The sequence below is a fragment of the Sorghum bicolor genome, chromosome 6 (assembly GCF_000003195.3).
Source record: "Sorghum bicolor cultivar BTx623 chromosome 6, Sorghum_bicolor_NCBIv3, whole genome shotgun sequence".
Lineage (NCBI taxonomy): Eukaryota > Viridiplantae > Streptophyta > Magnoliopsida > Poales > Poaceae > Sorghum > Sorghum bicolor.
In genome coordinates this window covers 16,625,898-16,639,733 of record NC_012875.2, presented here as the reverse complement: position 1 = coordinate 16,639,733, position 13,836 = coordinate 16,625,898, and the positions used below count along the sequence as shown (strand labels likewise).

Sequence of the window (13,836 nt, the reverse complement as noted above, 5' to 3'; positions counted from 1 at the left end):
AAGCTGATGACCCGATGACCAGCCATAGCGTCAACCAACAGATCAGCAATAGGCATTGGGTATCCATCCATCGGTGTAGCTTTATTGAGATTCCTGAAATCAATGCACACCCGAAGCTTCCCGTTTTTCTTGTAAACCGGAACAACATTGGAAATCCATTCGGCATACCGACACTGCCGAATAAACTTAGCCTCAATGAGTTTGGTGATTTCGGCCTTAATATCAGATAGAATGTTAGGATTACATCGGCGAGCTGGTTGCTGATGTGGCCGAAATCCAGGCTTGATGGGTAACCGATGTTCAACAATTGATCGGTCTAAACCAGGCATCTCGGTATAATCCCAAGCAAAGCAATCTTTATATTCTTTTAACAAACTAGTTAATTGTTGCTTACACTCATGATCTAATTTAGCACTAATAAAAGTAGGCCTAGGCTTATCACCACTACCTATATCTACTTCTACCAAATCATCGGCCGATGTGAATCCCTGGCCTAATATTCCATCACCGGCGAATCTATCCATTAAAAACCGTCGTCAGAACCGACTGCTTGGATCGGTGGAATCTCGTAATCGGCAACTTTGAGAAAATCTTTCTCCCAAACTTTCCCTGAAATGCACCTAGTCCTTTCATAGGTATCCGCCTCTGCCGATGCAATAACATAAGAAGAATCTCCTGGGACAATCTCAATCTTGTCACCTACCCACTGAACCAAGCATTGGTGCATTGTAGATGGGACGCAACAATTGGCATGAATCCAATCTCTTCCCAACAATAAGTTGTAAGCACCCTTTCCACTTATCACGAAGAAAGTTGTCGGCAAGGTTTTGCTGCCGATGGTCAACTCCACACATATTGCCCCCTTGACTGGAGACACGTTTCCTTCAAAATCTTTGAGCATCATATCGGTCTTGGTCAAATCCTGATCTCCTCTCCCAAGCTTCCGATACACTGCGTACGGCATAATATTAATAGCAGCCCCACCATCAACTAGGATTTTGGTCATTGGCTGCCCATCAACTCTGCCTTTGACGAACAAAGCTTTGAGATGCTGTCTTTCATCATCGGCAGGTTTCTCAAAGATAGCTGTCATAGGATCCAGAGCCAGCTGAGCTATCTGATCAGAAAACTCTAACTCATCATCACTGGATGGTGCAAGAAACTCCATCGGCAACATACAGACCATGTTGACTCCTGCCGATGGACCTTCCCTCTTAGGGTCTGATGGCTGCTGACTTCCAGAGTCCTCGCCCTTGCTTAGCTCCTCTTGCCTTTCACGTTGCAATCTCCTTTTCTGTGTCTTGGTTAATCCTTCAGGGCACCATGGAGGAAGTGGCTTTTGCCTTGCTGCCGGGCGTCGATTCTCCCTTGACTCCAAACGATGCGTGTTAGCATCCCTGCAAAATATGAACTCATCGGGAACCCGCGCATTAGCCATCTCCTCGAGCTCCTCCTGGTTCCTGGGAAAATACTGGACACGGTTACCAAGCCTATCGTGCACGCTAAGCCTGCCCCCCAGCCGATCATGAACTGACGCCCTTCCTCTGATTGGCCCATTAAATCGCCGATCATCATCATGATAACGCCGATCGGTTCTATCGTACCGATCATAACCGTTGCACTCAGGACAGTCTCTGACAGTAGGAAGCTTGATATTTTCCTCCCAACAATGGATGAAGAATGGACAATTACAATGATCTCTGTGTCGATTCCACTCCTGTCGGCGTCTTTCTTCCTCCCGTCGATAATCTTCTTGCTGGCGCCGATACCGATCCTCCCGTTGCTGCCAATTTTCTCGAGGCCTTCTATGAGTTATAACGATACCAGACCGAGGAGGCCTTCCTGAGGTAGTTCCTTCCTGGACCAAGCCCTTACTTCCTGCATCGGCAGTAGTAACTTGATGCTGAGGATCTACCGATGCACTCTTCTCAGCTGTCTCCGATGTTAGGACCTTAGCCTTCCCCTTGGCATCCAGCATGTTTGTCGGGAAAGGATGTTGGTCTATCTTCATCGGCTTCTGGGCCTTGGAACTGTCAAACTTGACTCTCCAAGATTCTATAGCCGATTGCAGCTGTTGTCTGAATACTTTGCACTCGTTGGTGTCATGGGAAGTTGCATTATGCCACTTGCAATATCTCATCCTCTTTAACTCCTCTGCCGATGGGATCACATGATTAGGTGACAGTTTGATCTGACCTTCCTGAAGTAGAAAGTCAAATATCCTATCGGCCTTAGCGGTGTCAAAAGCAAACTTCTCTGGTTCCTTCTACCCAAAAGGACAAGACATCGGCTTCTTGTTTTTTACCCATTCTGCCAAGCCGATGACTAGTTCCTCATCAGAATCTGAGCTTGTTGCTTCATCGACAAATGACACTTTCTTATTCCATGCTCTTTTGGGCTCGAAAGGCTTGATGTCTTGATCAGAGATCCTCTGTACTAAATGACTTAAGCTTTCAAACTCCTGAGAGGCGTACTTATCCCTGATATGTGGCAACAGACCCTGGAAAGCCAAATCGCCTAGCTGCCGATCATCTAGAACCAGACTGTAGCATTTATTCTTAACCTCCCGTATCCTCTGTACGAAACCTTCAACCGATTCATCGTTGTGCTGTCTCAATTTGACCAAATCGGTGATCTTCTTCTCGTGAACTCCAGAAAAGAAGTACTTGTGGAATTGTTTCTCTAGATCGGCCCAAGTAATTATTGAATTAGGAGGTAATGATATGAACCAAGTAAAGGCCGATCCAGACAATGATGATGAAAATAGACGAACCCTCAATTCGTCCCTGTTACCAGCCTCTCCACATTGAATGATGAACCTGTTGACATGCTCCATGGTTGACGTATCATCCTGCCCGGAAAACTTGGTAAAATCCGGTACCTTGTACCGATGTGGAAGCAGGATCAAATCATATGCGGGAGGATACGGTGTCCGATAAGAGTACGTGTTGACTTTGGGTTTTATCCCAAATTGTTCCCTCATTACTTCAGCAATCTTATCGGCCCAATACGCGTCGGCATCCTGCCGATGAGGCGGTTGCGGATCTGGCACTTGGTGGCGAACCTCCACGTGTCTGTTCGGGACGTGATCTGCACGGAACACTGGGTTGATTATTTGACCACCAATCTGCGGACCACCGAACTGCTGTCCACCGATTTGCTGCCCCCCGAGTTGCTGTCCCCCGAGTTGTTGTCCGAAATTCATTGGCTGGTTGGGAATCCCCTGACCTTGGAACCCGGGATAGACCTGTCCTTGCTGGAACCCTGTAGTCTGATAACTCTGCTTGGGCGACTGTGGAGAGACTTGCTGTCCAAGCCATCCATTATTAGCGTTCATCGGCATAGGTGCTGCCGATGATTGGTAATTGGGTACCATCATTGAATTGACATACCCCGACTGTGCCATAGACCTCTGTTGCATCAGCATTGAATCTGCCGATGCATTAGGCATTTGGAACATTGAATCTTGAGGATTTCCAGTGTGAGGCCTTGCAGTAGTAGTTGTGGTATACCGAGGACTCTGGTTCACCGGCGCATTGGGAGGTGCCGATGTCATAGGAGTCTTGCCCCTCATGTCAGTTATTTGTGATGTTCCCGGTGTCAACTCTGGAGGCATACCGTAACCCCACCAGTTGGGAGGAAGAGTCAACCCTGACATTGCCGATGCCAACATATCTGTTGTCAGTTTATGCTGCCCAACTGAAATTTGTGGGTTGGTTGTCATCGGCATAGATAGTGCACCAGTAGTCCCCGATGTACTTGGAGGGACGGTAGATTGTGCACTTGCAGCCGTCAAAGCAGCCGATGGAGCCGTGACCTCTGGTGCCGTTGGCTGATGATGAGAGGGGCCCACGTAATCTGGTGGGATTTGTCCTTCCTTGAAAGTTCTTGCCACGGCATTGAAAACCGTATTAGACAGTACACCAGCTTGGTTGATCAAAGCTCGGTTGATAGCGCTGTCAACCATATCTTGAAGCTTGCCAGGATTGGCTTCGAAGGTAACCTGCCGTGGTGCCGGCAGTGCATCTTTCTGGACCACCTCGTTGCTCCTGATTATGCTGAAAGACCTCAGGCATTGCAGCTTGAACTCTTCCATGGCTTGGGCAATAGCTTGCTTCTGCTCATCCTTGAGATTGGCCTCCGTCACGGGGATGACGTTCTCCTGATCGAGGTCAGAGATCGACATGTTGATCTTGATCTTGAATCTTGTCCCACCGGGCGTGCCAAAAGATGTGTTGATGCAAAGCTGGTCTGCAAACACAAAGGGCTAATACCCGATTCAAACGTTAAGGCGTGCCAGCCGATTTGACCTTACTATCGGCAAAGGTGATAACTCGAATACTTTAGTCCTGACAACAGCGATGCGCCCGGATGTCACGGCTAAGAGGTACTCACGCGGAACTCGAGAACACGCCGAGCTTAAGTCTACGAATTCCTAAGAACTCGTAATAAAAGGAAAAAGTATGACGAAGTCGTCGAAAAGTAGATGCTGGAATATGAGTAAAAACGTGTGTTTGATTGATTGATAGATCTCATTACAAGGCCCTAGGGTCTATATTTATACCCTGCTCAAAGAGCTACAACCAGACACGATTAGAATTCGAATTCCAAATTACACGGAATCCGTATACAAAACGATGTACATAATTAAGGAAATAACAAAACTATCCCCCGTGACAAACTGAAACTCCTCCACACAACGACCGGCAGCTTCCGGATTCCCTCTTTGTATTATCGGCAGACCCTTTGCCATAGTCATCGGCAGACTTTCTTATCTAGCCATCGGCACAGTCATATCACTGCCTGTAGACTTAGTCACGTTCAACTTCTCCTTCATCGGCAACCATCCTCATCGGTAACTCACCCTGTAAACAGCATACTGCCACCTTATCCTGCCATCCTAGACACGTGCCCAAAAACGGTGTCAACAGGTTCGTTCTTCATCGTTCTCCAGGTTCTTCAATTCATAACTCCTGAGTTCTCTAATTACTTTTATTTACATTCAAGTTATTTATTGGATTCCCGCTTGCATCAAGTGCTCTAATCTTTGAGACATTAGAGTAGTAATTAATAGATTAGACGTGGTGTTTAGTCTTGCGATTACCTGGAATTGCACCCAATCCTGCAGATTGTTGTGGTAGCCTTAGGGTAGTGACAGCCCTAACGGTCGACGTATTCCACCACGTTCGGATCGGTGTTTGTAGGACCGTAGTCAGACCTTCCTAGCCCCCTTCTCATCTCTTTCCGTGGTTAGTGTTCTGATGTCCCGATATAGATAATCTTGAAGTAATTCTTGATTCTTAGATCAACTAGAGAACTCTCACGAAACTTCCTCTCTTCCCACCACCAAAAATAATTATATAGTTATCCTTGGGCGATCTTGGATCTTAATTAGTACACTCACGTTCCCTGTGGAAAATCGATACTCTGGAATACTCCCGGGTCACTACACCACAACACTTTTTTAGGGTCAGACATCTGACGGTAAATGTTTTTTTAAGCGTTGGAGGATCTGACGGTAAAGAAAAGCGAGAGACGATCTGACGCTGAAGTCATATATAGCGAGTTGTTGTCTGACGCTATAATTATTGATCTATAGGGTTAGCCGATCTGACGCTAAAACTGGATATAGCGTTGGCCTATCCGACGCTAAAGAAAATGGGCCCCACCTTCCACCCCTGCGCAGCCGCGAGGCCCGGCTGGCCTGCTCGCCATCCCACTCGGCCCGCGCAGCAGCCAAGGCCCAGCCGCGAACTTCCCCTGCGCCCCAACCCTAGGAGGCGCGCCCCCTGCCTCTTCCAGGCTGCCGCCGCCGCCTCCCCAAGGGCAGAGCTGCGCCCCGCCACCCGCATCGCGCCCTCAGCCTCCATGGCACGGACGCCGATGAGCACCGCGTGTCCTCCCCGAAGCACGGACGCCCAGGAGCCGCTGTAACCCCCCCAACCGTCCGCCGCCGCTATAAATAGGAGCCGCCGCGCCGTCTTCCCCCTCTGCTTCTAGGTAGCCGCCACCGCCTCGCCCTCGCGCACTCGTCGTCGTCGAGCCGGCCATGGAGAGCTCCGACGTAGACCTCACCAGGGGCCTGTGACGTCCGCGTCCTCACCGCGGCGAGCAGGAGCCCGAGCGCCACCGCTTGGCGCCCCAATGCACTTGCAAGTCAACAGAGCAACACACGCACTGCCCACTCTCCGTCTCCTCTCTCTGCTAGCTCTGCTTCCTTTTTCCCTCTTCTGCAGCCATGGCGCCCAAGGTGGCTGTACCAAATCCACCCCCATGGCTGGAGTATTTCAGCGATTTGTACCCCAAATCAAGTCCCCAAAAGTTGTAGTTGCTATCTATCTATTTCTCCCCTTCGATTTTTCCTCTCTAATGTGTGCAGGTTGGCGGGTGGCGGCCGGCGGCGACCTGCTCCATCACGGTGCCGTGCTTGGCGGCCGTGATGCCCAGGACAGGGCCAAGAAGACCCGTGTGTGCAGCACCATGACTCCAAAGTCCGGCGACAACCTCCACAACCTGACAGTGAGTGCTCCTACTCTTGCATCCTCAAACTCAGTTCATCTAGTCAGTTTACATGTAGATGTGAAAGTTTCTTTTGTAAATGTTTTAGCCCAGATTCAACTATTTATGTGTATATTTGCACACAAAAAAAAGGAGAATACTAGTTCATGTTCTGATTACAGCTAGCACATTTTCCTTGGCCAAAACATATCACCTAGTATTTGTTAGCTATGCTCTACTAGTACAGTCAAAATATCTATCTTCATGGTAGGTGTATCGTGCTCTTAGTGGAGAAGGAAAAAGTTTCTATAGATGTGCATGTGAAAATAAACCTCACCTTAATCCCGGTGATGTTTAGCTTCACTCTCTCCCTCAACAAGCACGCTTTCTCCTTGCAGGTCTTGACTACTGAAAAGTTTCTTCTTTTCGATGTGGTTGATCCTCACCTGGCTACTTCTCTTGACTTCTTCCATGGTCAGCTGCCTTACTCTCACCCAATTGCCACTCTCCATGGATGATCAGGGTATGGCAACAGTAGCTGCAGTGAAATATACTACTATATTGCAACTAGATGTGAGAGAATGATTGTGTGCTATTTTGTGAAGCTATATTGATCTGCATAGCTCCAAGAATTTACATACGATTTATATATGTCCATGCCAAGGTGTATTAAATTAACAAGTTAATGTAATTAAGAGAAACTTATTGTTTATTTTACTATGGTTAATTATTTGCTAAAAAGCAGGTTCTTACAATATTCTAGCCCTTGTGCTCCTCATCCTCCCTACTTTGGTGTGCTATATCTAAATGAAAATATGTATACCCATATAAGTTTATGAACTCTTTGAAGGCGTCAAGCATCTTTGTGATTTGAGTAAATATCAAGGCCCTATGCCTGACTTCAAACGCCTTAACAAAATAGCGTGTCCCTGCATCTTCCCACATTCAAACTGGATCAAACGTCTATCAGGAAAGTAGAATTTATAGGAGAAAGAATGGAAGAAAACTTGTGCATGCATTTTTCTTTATATATCGGGTCAATAAAAACAGGACACTTTTCTTTGCTGCACCAACAAACAAACAGGGGGAGCAGCTCAAGCAGCAGGAAATCTGAATGTAAACTAGAACATCCGGCGCCCTTCGGGCGCCCTACCATGATTTGAAGAATAAAAGCTAGTCTGTTTGATATACACCGCTCTATAATCAGATATGGTAAAAGCTATATCAATCACATACATATACATTATGAAACATATATCATATTATACCAATAGAAACATGACACAAAATTATGAAGCATCGACATATAGCATAATTTGTATGTCCACTGTAGCTCCCATGGTTATGTTCAGCTATAAATTACACAACCCTTCATTACATTTATAGTACTACTGAACCATACACAACAATCAAGAATTAATGACTATCGAACATCTTAGCTCGTACCATAGAACGGCAAACTACACGGCTCGCAGACATGAGGTTTGCAAAAGACAGCCAATCATCATGGTGGCAAGTTCCCTTGACGCTGAACATCAGAGCCGATCACGAGTTGAGCACATAAATAGCTATATTTAACCAGTTGGGGCAAAAGCAATGTAGCCTTCCTCTTTTGGTGATTAGGTATCATGGACTACTCTGTAAATAGAAAAGGGCATAACATATGACGTTCATAGATTATGATGTGGCAATAAAATAATTGGCTAGCATATATCTGGATAATAACTAAAAGCAATTAATCTGTTATTTGGTTGATGTGGCCTCTTTTGATGATTAAGTACTTTTTTAAAAGCAATATTCACTAAGTAAACAAATATTGCATGATCTTGCACCTAGAGTACACGGTCTCCTTACGCATCTTGGTAGCAAAGAAAAATAAGTAAATATTTCAATGGGTAGCGAACAACGCAACTAAAGAAGACAAAAAAAATCAGAAAATGGTTAATATACTAAGCTTTGCCTTGCAAAATTGGATTAGATCTTAACATTAGCACACAGGTAAATAGTCATATTGAAATCTGCAGGTATAGAAAGAAGCCAATTACACTTCAAAATAGTGTTGAATAAATCCAATCTACAAAATGTGATTCCTCAGCAGAGTTTCAAGATTCCAAAAAGCAAGCACTACTTACTGACCACGACAATGGGGTAACTGGGCTATAGGCATGATCTTTATTTCAGCAGGAGCATCCCATACAACTATGGATATGATAAATGCAATAATTAGTTATGTCACTAAACAAAATAACAGCAAGTTATCTCTAGGCATCATGGGTATAAAGATATTAAACAAAGCTGCTTACTTACTTGTATCCCTTGAGAAGCAACCACAGATGTCGTACAAGAGGAAATGGTTTCTATAGAGCAGACACTTACATCTCTCCACTTATCACAGAAACTGGGTACACCTGTTTAAATTAGATCACATAAGCTTGCCTGCTAGGTGCCCTAGAAACACAAACTACATTCTACTTATTAGGGGATTAGAACTACAACCTAAATTGTTATTTCAACGTAATCTGAACAAAAGAACATTTGTAGTCACGCTATGTTAATCTATTGCTCAACTAAACATGCCTGTGATTAGTATTTGTGTAGTTATGAAACCTATGCCTATGAAAAGTAATTGTGTAGTTATGAAATCTTGTGAAATTTATCAAAGAACACAAATATGGTCGCATAACTCAGAAGTGTTTTGACTGAATTTGATGGAAATTCACACATCATGGTATCCAGCGACCTAGCCATGGACACCTCCACCTAGGGTCCTCATTCCCCAAGCACACAAAATTAGTGCCTTAAACACAATAAGCTAGCTCCCAATGAAAGCAAAGGAGGGTAGCAGTAGCAGTTCGATGTGGCATGTTCCACGGCCAACATGGCTCGATCTGTTATCGGCAGAGCCGCTGTATGCGCTTTGATCTCAGGAGCCGCGAGCTGTGGAAGAGAACATTGCTTTCTTTAAGATAATGAAGTATGTCCTGGAAGAAACATCCCTTCCTAGCGTGCTGCAGAAGCGCAATGCACTGCCATGCAAAACCAACCATTTCACAAGTTACATGACATGGGCAGCCAGCAAAGGACTCGATAATTTTGTAAACAAAAATCTAAAATGGTTGCATACACTTGTTTGAAAGTAAATCAGATCAAAATATAAATCCTCCAGGACCTTTAGACACAGGCATTTGTTGCAAGCTTTAGACTCGGGCGTTTACTGCAACTACAACAGTTACTTGCAAGTTGTAGCAGTTACTTGTAATTTGCAATGTCTATTTCGAGTAATGGATTGACCCAGCTATAGCAGTTGGCAGCGTCCAAGCATCTCACCTTTGGTGGATCCGATGGTGCCAGTCGATGAAGATCAAGGTGGACGCCGGTGAGCCCGCGTAACAAGGCCGCCAGTGGATCAAAGACTACATATTCAGATGAGATCAAAACTGAAGCAACGAACCACAGAAGATCTTAGAGTTCAATGAGATCAAAGACTACATATTCAGAGCTACACTTATCTTGATTCTTGTCAGAAAGTGATGGTTGGTCACGGTTTCAATGTTGTGAGCATATACATCTAGACCAGAGTTTGCTATAGATGAAACTGCCTCCAAGTCACCTCGAAAATATGAAGTCAGACGCTCCATCAATATCCCAGGATTCAGCTCCTGAAAAAAACCCAAATTATTCAGCATGTTAGATGTACAGAGAGTTATTAGTTCACCTTGTCTTCAATGGATAAACCTTAAGAGCTCGGACTGTTTGAGCAGAATGGCCACTTTAACCATCAGGAAGGTTCATCACAGCCTAGAGTGTCGCCTGGCACTCCCGGCAAGGTTCATCCTTATTACAAGTTTTAACTATCTCTGAATCATAACTATTTTAAAAAAATATCTCTGAATCAGCTTATGGATGGCGTCTGACGCCATTACACACAATTCACAGCAACCAGATGGCAGTATCCTTCACACTGATTTTGACTTTCAATTATTTGCCACGATAGCCAAAAAAACAATTGGGCATAACAGAGAGCACAAGATGAAATCCCCACATTCTTTGTGATTTCTTAGTAGGCTAGCAATGGAAGAAAGAAAATTACCTGTGCTGTCGTTGAGGGTGGCCGGGAACTGCATCTTGATGCAGGTGCAGTTGCAGATCACCAGCAACACCACGGTCAGGAAGGAGTTGACACATATTCATGAGCAATTGGTACAGTCATAATATTATACATGTTTCTGCACAGAGCCTTTTTAGAAATTTCTAAAAGAACAAACTCTCTAATGTACCTGTTTTACCATCACTGATGACATCAGCTTTTCCTTTCTACATTATTGCTACATCACCAATTCTAAACAAAAAATAATCATAAAATATTAGTTAAATAAAAATGATGAAAAGCACATTTTAATAGTAATAATAACCTTATGCTCATAGCTTTGGCAAAGTACGGTTAGCTGCCCAGCAGCAGTTTCCTCATCTACGTTACAGTTAAGAACCTTGACGCTTGTGCACATAGACATTTGATGTTAAAATGGCAAGAGGGTTTCCTTCAACAAACCTAAGGTTATTGATTACAAGAAGCAGGCCATCTTGAAAATCAAACATACTGAATTTGAATGAGGGAAAAAATAACAGCTCCAAGTATTACCTCCAGAATAAAGTAACCGTTTCTAAATTCCCAGCACATTGGACTCCTGCTAACTGAAATCAAACATTTCCTTTTAATTTGTTTATAAGAAAACAGACAGCAACATATTTCAAGGACGAGTAGTAGAGGGATGAGGTCGTTTTGTCTCCATTATCTAAAAACAGTATATGATTATGAATATATGGAATATTATTACAAACTGAGTAAGCATATGTCAAACATTTCCTTTTAGCACGGGCAGTATAAGATACTGAGTAAGCATTGAGATTCAGCATAAAACATGAGGAAACAGAAATAATAGAAGTACAACTCATGGGAATTTCAAAGAAATCAGGCAAATATAATGTCATCTTCCATGTAGCAATACATGTATTTTGGAGAATGATACAAGTACATAGCAGAGCTTTTCATTTTACATACTGATTGTTTTCTAGGTGCCACTTCCTTGTCACTTTTTAAAGCAAAGAGTCATCCAATAGTAGTACCACCCCGTAACATAAATAAGTTTGCATAGCTGCAGTGTAGACAAATCTTGATTAGCCACTACATCAACCAGATTATTTCCCCCAAACCCCACACTGAGCAAACAAACTGCATTATTTCACCCCAGATTGATGAAACCACCAATGGTACGGAACTAATTCAAACAAGAAGATGCATAACATCACAGACTCTACCAAGCTGGCCGCTGAATCAGCTAATTACCATTAACCATCACTCTACGCACGAATTACCCGTTGGATCGTTGTGTGTCCTGTTATCCTGCCGTGCGCCCTGGCGGCATGCGGCCTCACGGCGGCCACAGAGTAATAAAAATTAAATACCTCTCAAAACTTGCCATGAACAGAGCCCAGTGGTATACAGAAATAAACAAAATATATATGAAAATACATGCTATTTGTTAGTCGCATCAGTTGCTACTTGCTAGAACAGATCCCTACTCCTTAGCTGGACTGAAGGCACATCGAGAAAATTGAAATCTTAACAGCATTCTGAAACTACCAAAGAAGAACAACGCACCAATAAATCCTTGGCCTTGCTGGAGCCGGACCTCGACAATGACTTCTTCCGCCAGAAGAGCGTGGTCTTGATCCACTTCGCTGGAAACTTCCCCATTGGAGCCTAATCCGCTGTGCACCGGACTGAAGGGGTTCAGAGCCTGCAATGAAACCGCAATCAGTCTTTGCCGGAGCGCCGGAGCAGCAACCATCGTCGTCGCACCGCTGGAGCACGGAGCTAGGGTTTCGAACCCAGGGAGGCACGTGGGGCAGGAGTGGCGTGCACGACGCGATGGGGCATTGAGGGGAAGAGGGTGTTGGAGTTGCGTGCGCGCACGAGTGGTGGAGACCGCGTCCTCCAGGGCTGTGAAGGCGTCACCCCGCCTCTATTTGGAATAGGTAGACGAATGGAAAGAGAGAGAAGGGGGAAAAGACTGGAGATAGAGAGAGACGCGGAGGAGAGGAGCTCTCACTGGTGGGGTGACGGCGGCGATAAACGAACTGCGAGACCTCGTGCTCCAACAACGGCAGCCAACAGGGAGGCGCGCGCATCGAGGACAGTGGTGCGGCGGCGGGGGGGAGAGAGAGGAGAGAGAGGGAGAGATTAGAGATGAGATGGGCATTGCGCTAGGGCAGGGGATTTGGGGTACGCCTCTGCGGGGGGGTTTCTCCGCAAAATGTCAAGGGTACTTCTACAAAATTGTTAGGCTACCTTGTTCGTGTCAAAATAAAATTTACAATAGGGTTCGGGTCATAAAAAATCAAAACGTGTTTACTGTTTAAAGGGGACACGGTGGACAGAGGTTTGATTATGTAAAAATCAAAGGGTCTTTTTGCAAAAGGTACGGAGACGCGTGTCCGCACGTCAAGGAGCCACCAATGCTTTGAATTCTCTCGTGCGAGCGGATCCGAGTGACTTTTAAACAACCCTGATGATTCAACAATATCAAGCATTTTTTATATCCTCTTACAGTTAGTTATTAGTAGAAAAGAAAATGTGATCAATCATGGATACTAAAAATCATTTGCTCTTGGTAGGAGCAGGTATACAACTGGTAATTTGAGATGCTCCAGGTGGGTGTTTTTTTGGCTCCAACAATCTACTTCCTGACCTCCATCCTGTTTTGTCGATGCTCATGCCCAATGGGATCAAATAAATAGAAACTTTTCTTATAACTTATGTAAAGATCATTCACTCTATTTGTTTAGTTATTAGTTGTTTTTTGCTATTCAGTGTAAAGTATATGTGCTTTCCAATGCAGATTATTGCCCTCATTCCAATTTAAGATTTTATGTATTTTACTTTTAAAAGTATAATAGGGATTTTAGGGTGCCACTTTGGTGATAGCACTTGCAAGGAGCAGGAGTCGCACCAAACCACTAAGAGGAAGCACTTCTGGTGATAGTGGATGAGGAACCGGAGCTGTTTCCATGTATGATGGTGGAGCCACTCTTTTGGCGCTTAGGAATTAGGATTGTAGTCCATGAATATGTATATTATTAGTTTTACCTTTGGTGTGTGAACCTTTTTATATATTATTATGTATGCAAAATGAGAGGATTGTAGGACATGGATGTGTGTATTACACTCAAGCACATCAATTTTAGGTAATTATGACACATGTAATGATGCAAACTTAAATTATTATGGTCTATTTTTTTCCCGTTGCAACGCACGGGTATGATCCTAGTAAAGTAATA

The 13,836-nt window shown here is 44.4% G+C and overlaps 1 long non-coding RNA gene across 14 annotated transcripts; it reads right to left on the bottom strand.

The window, feature by feature from the left end:
• Nucleotides 7,761-12,766, bottom strand: LOC110436569. 14 transcript variants are annotated; one of them, XR_002454358.1, is made up of 11 exons: nt 12,609-12,765; nt 12,158-12,296; nt 11,558-11,651; nt 11,138-11,190; nt 10,911-11,047; nt 10,776-10,837; nt 10,589-10,616; nt 9,826-10,157; nt 8,806-9,435; nt 8,635-8,697; nt 7,761-8,136 (listed from the first exon to the last, which is right to left on the bottom strand). It is a non-coding gene; the product is annotated as an uncharacterized LOC110436569 (long non-coding RNA). The 14 variants fall into 14 exon arrangements; XR_002454363.1 differs by having other exon boundaries at nt 10,911-11,036; XR_002454362.1 differs by having other exon boundaries at nt 10,911-11,036; nt 11,138-11,651; nt 12,609-12,766.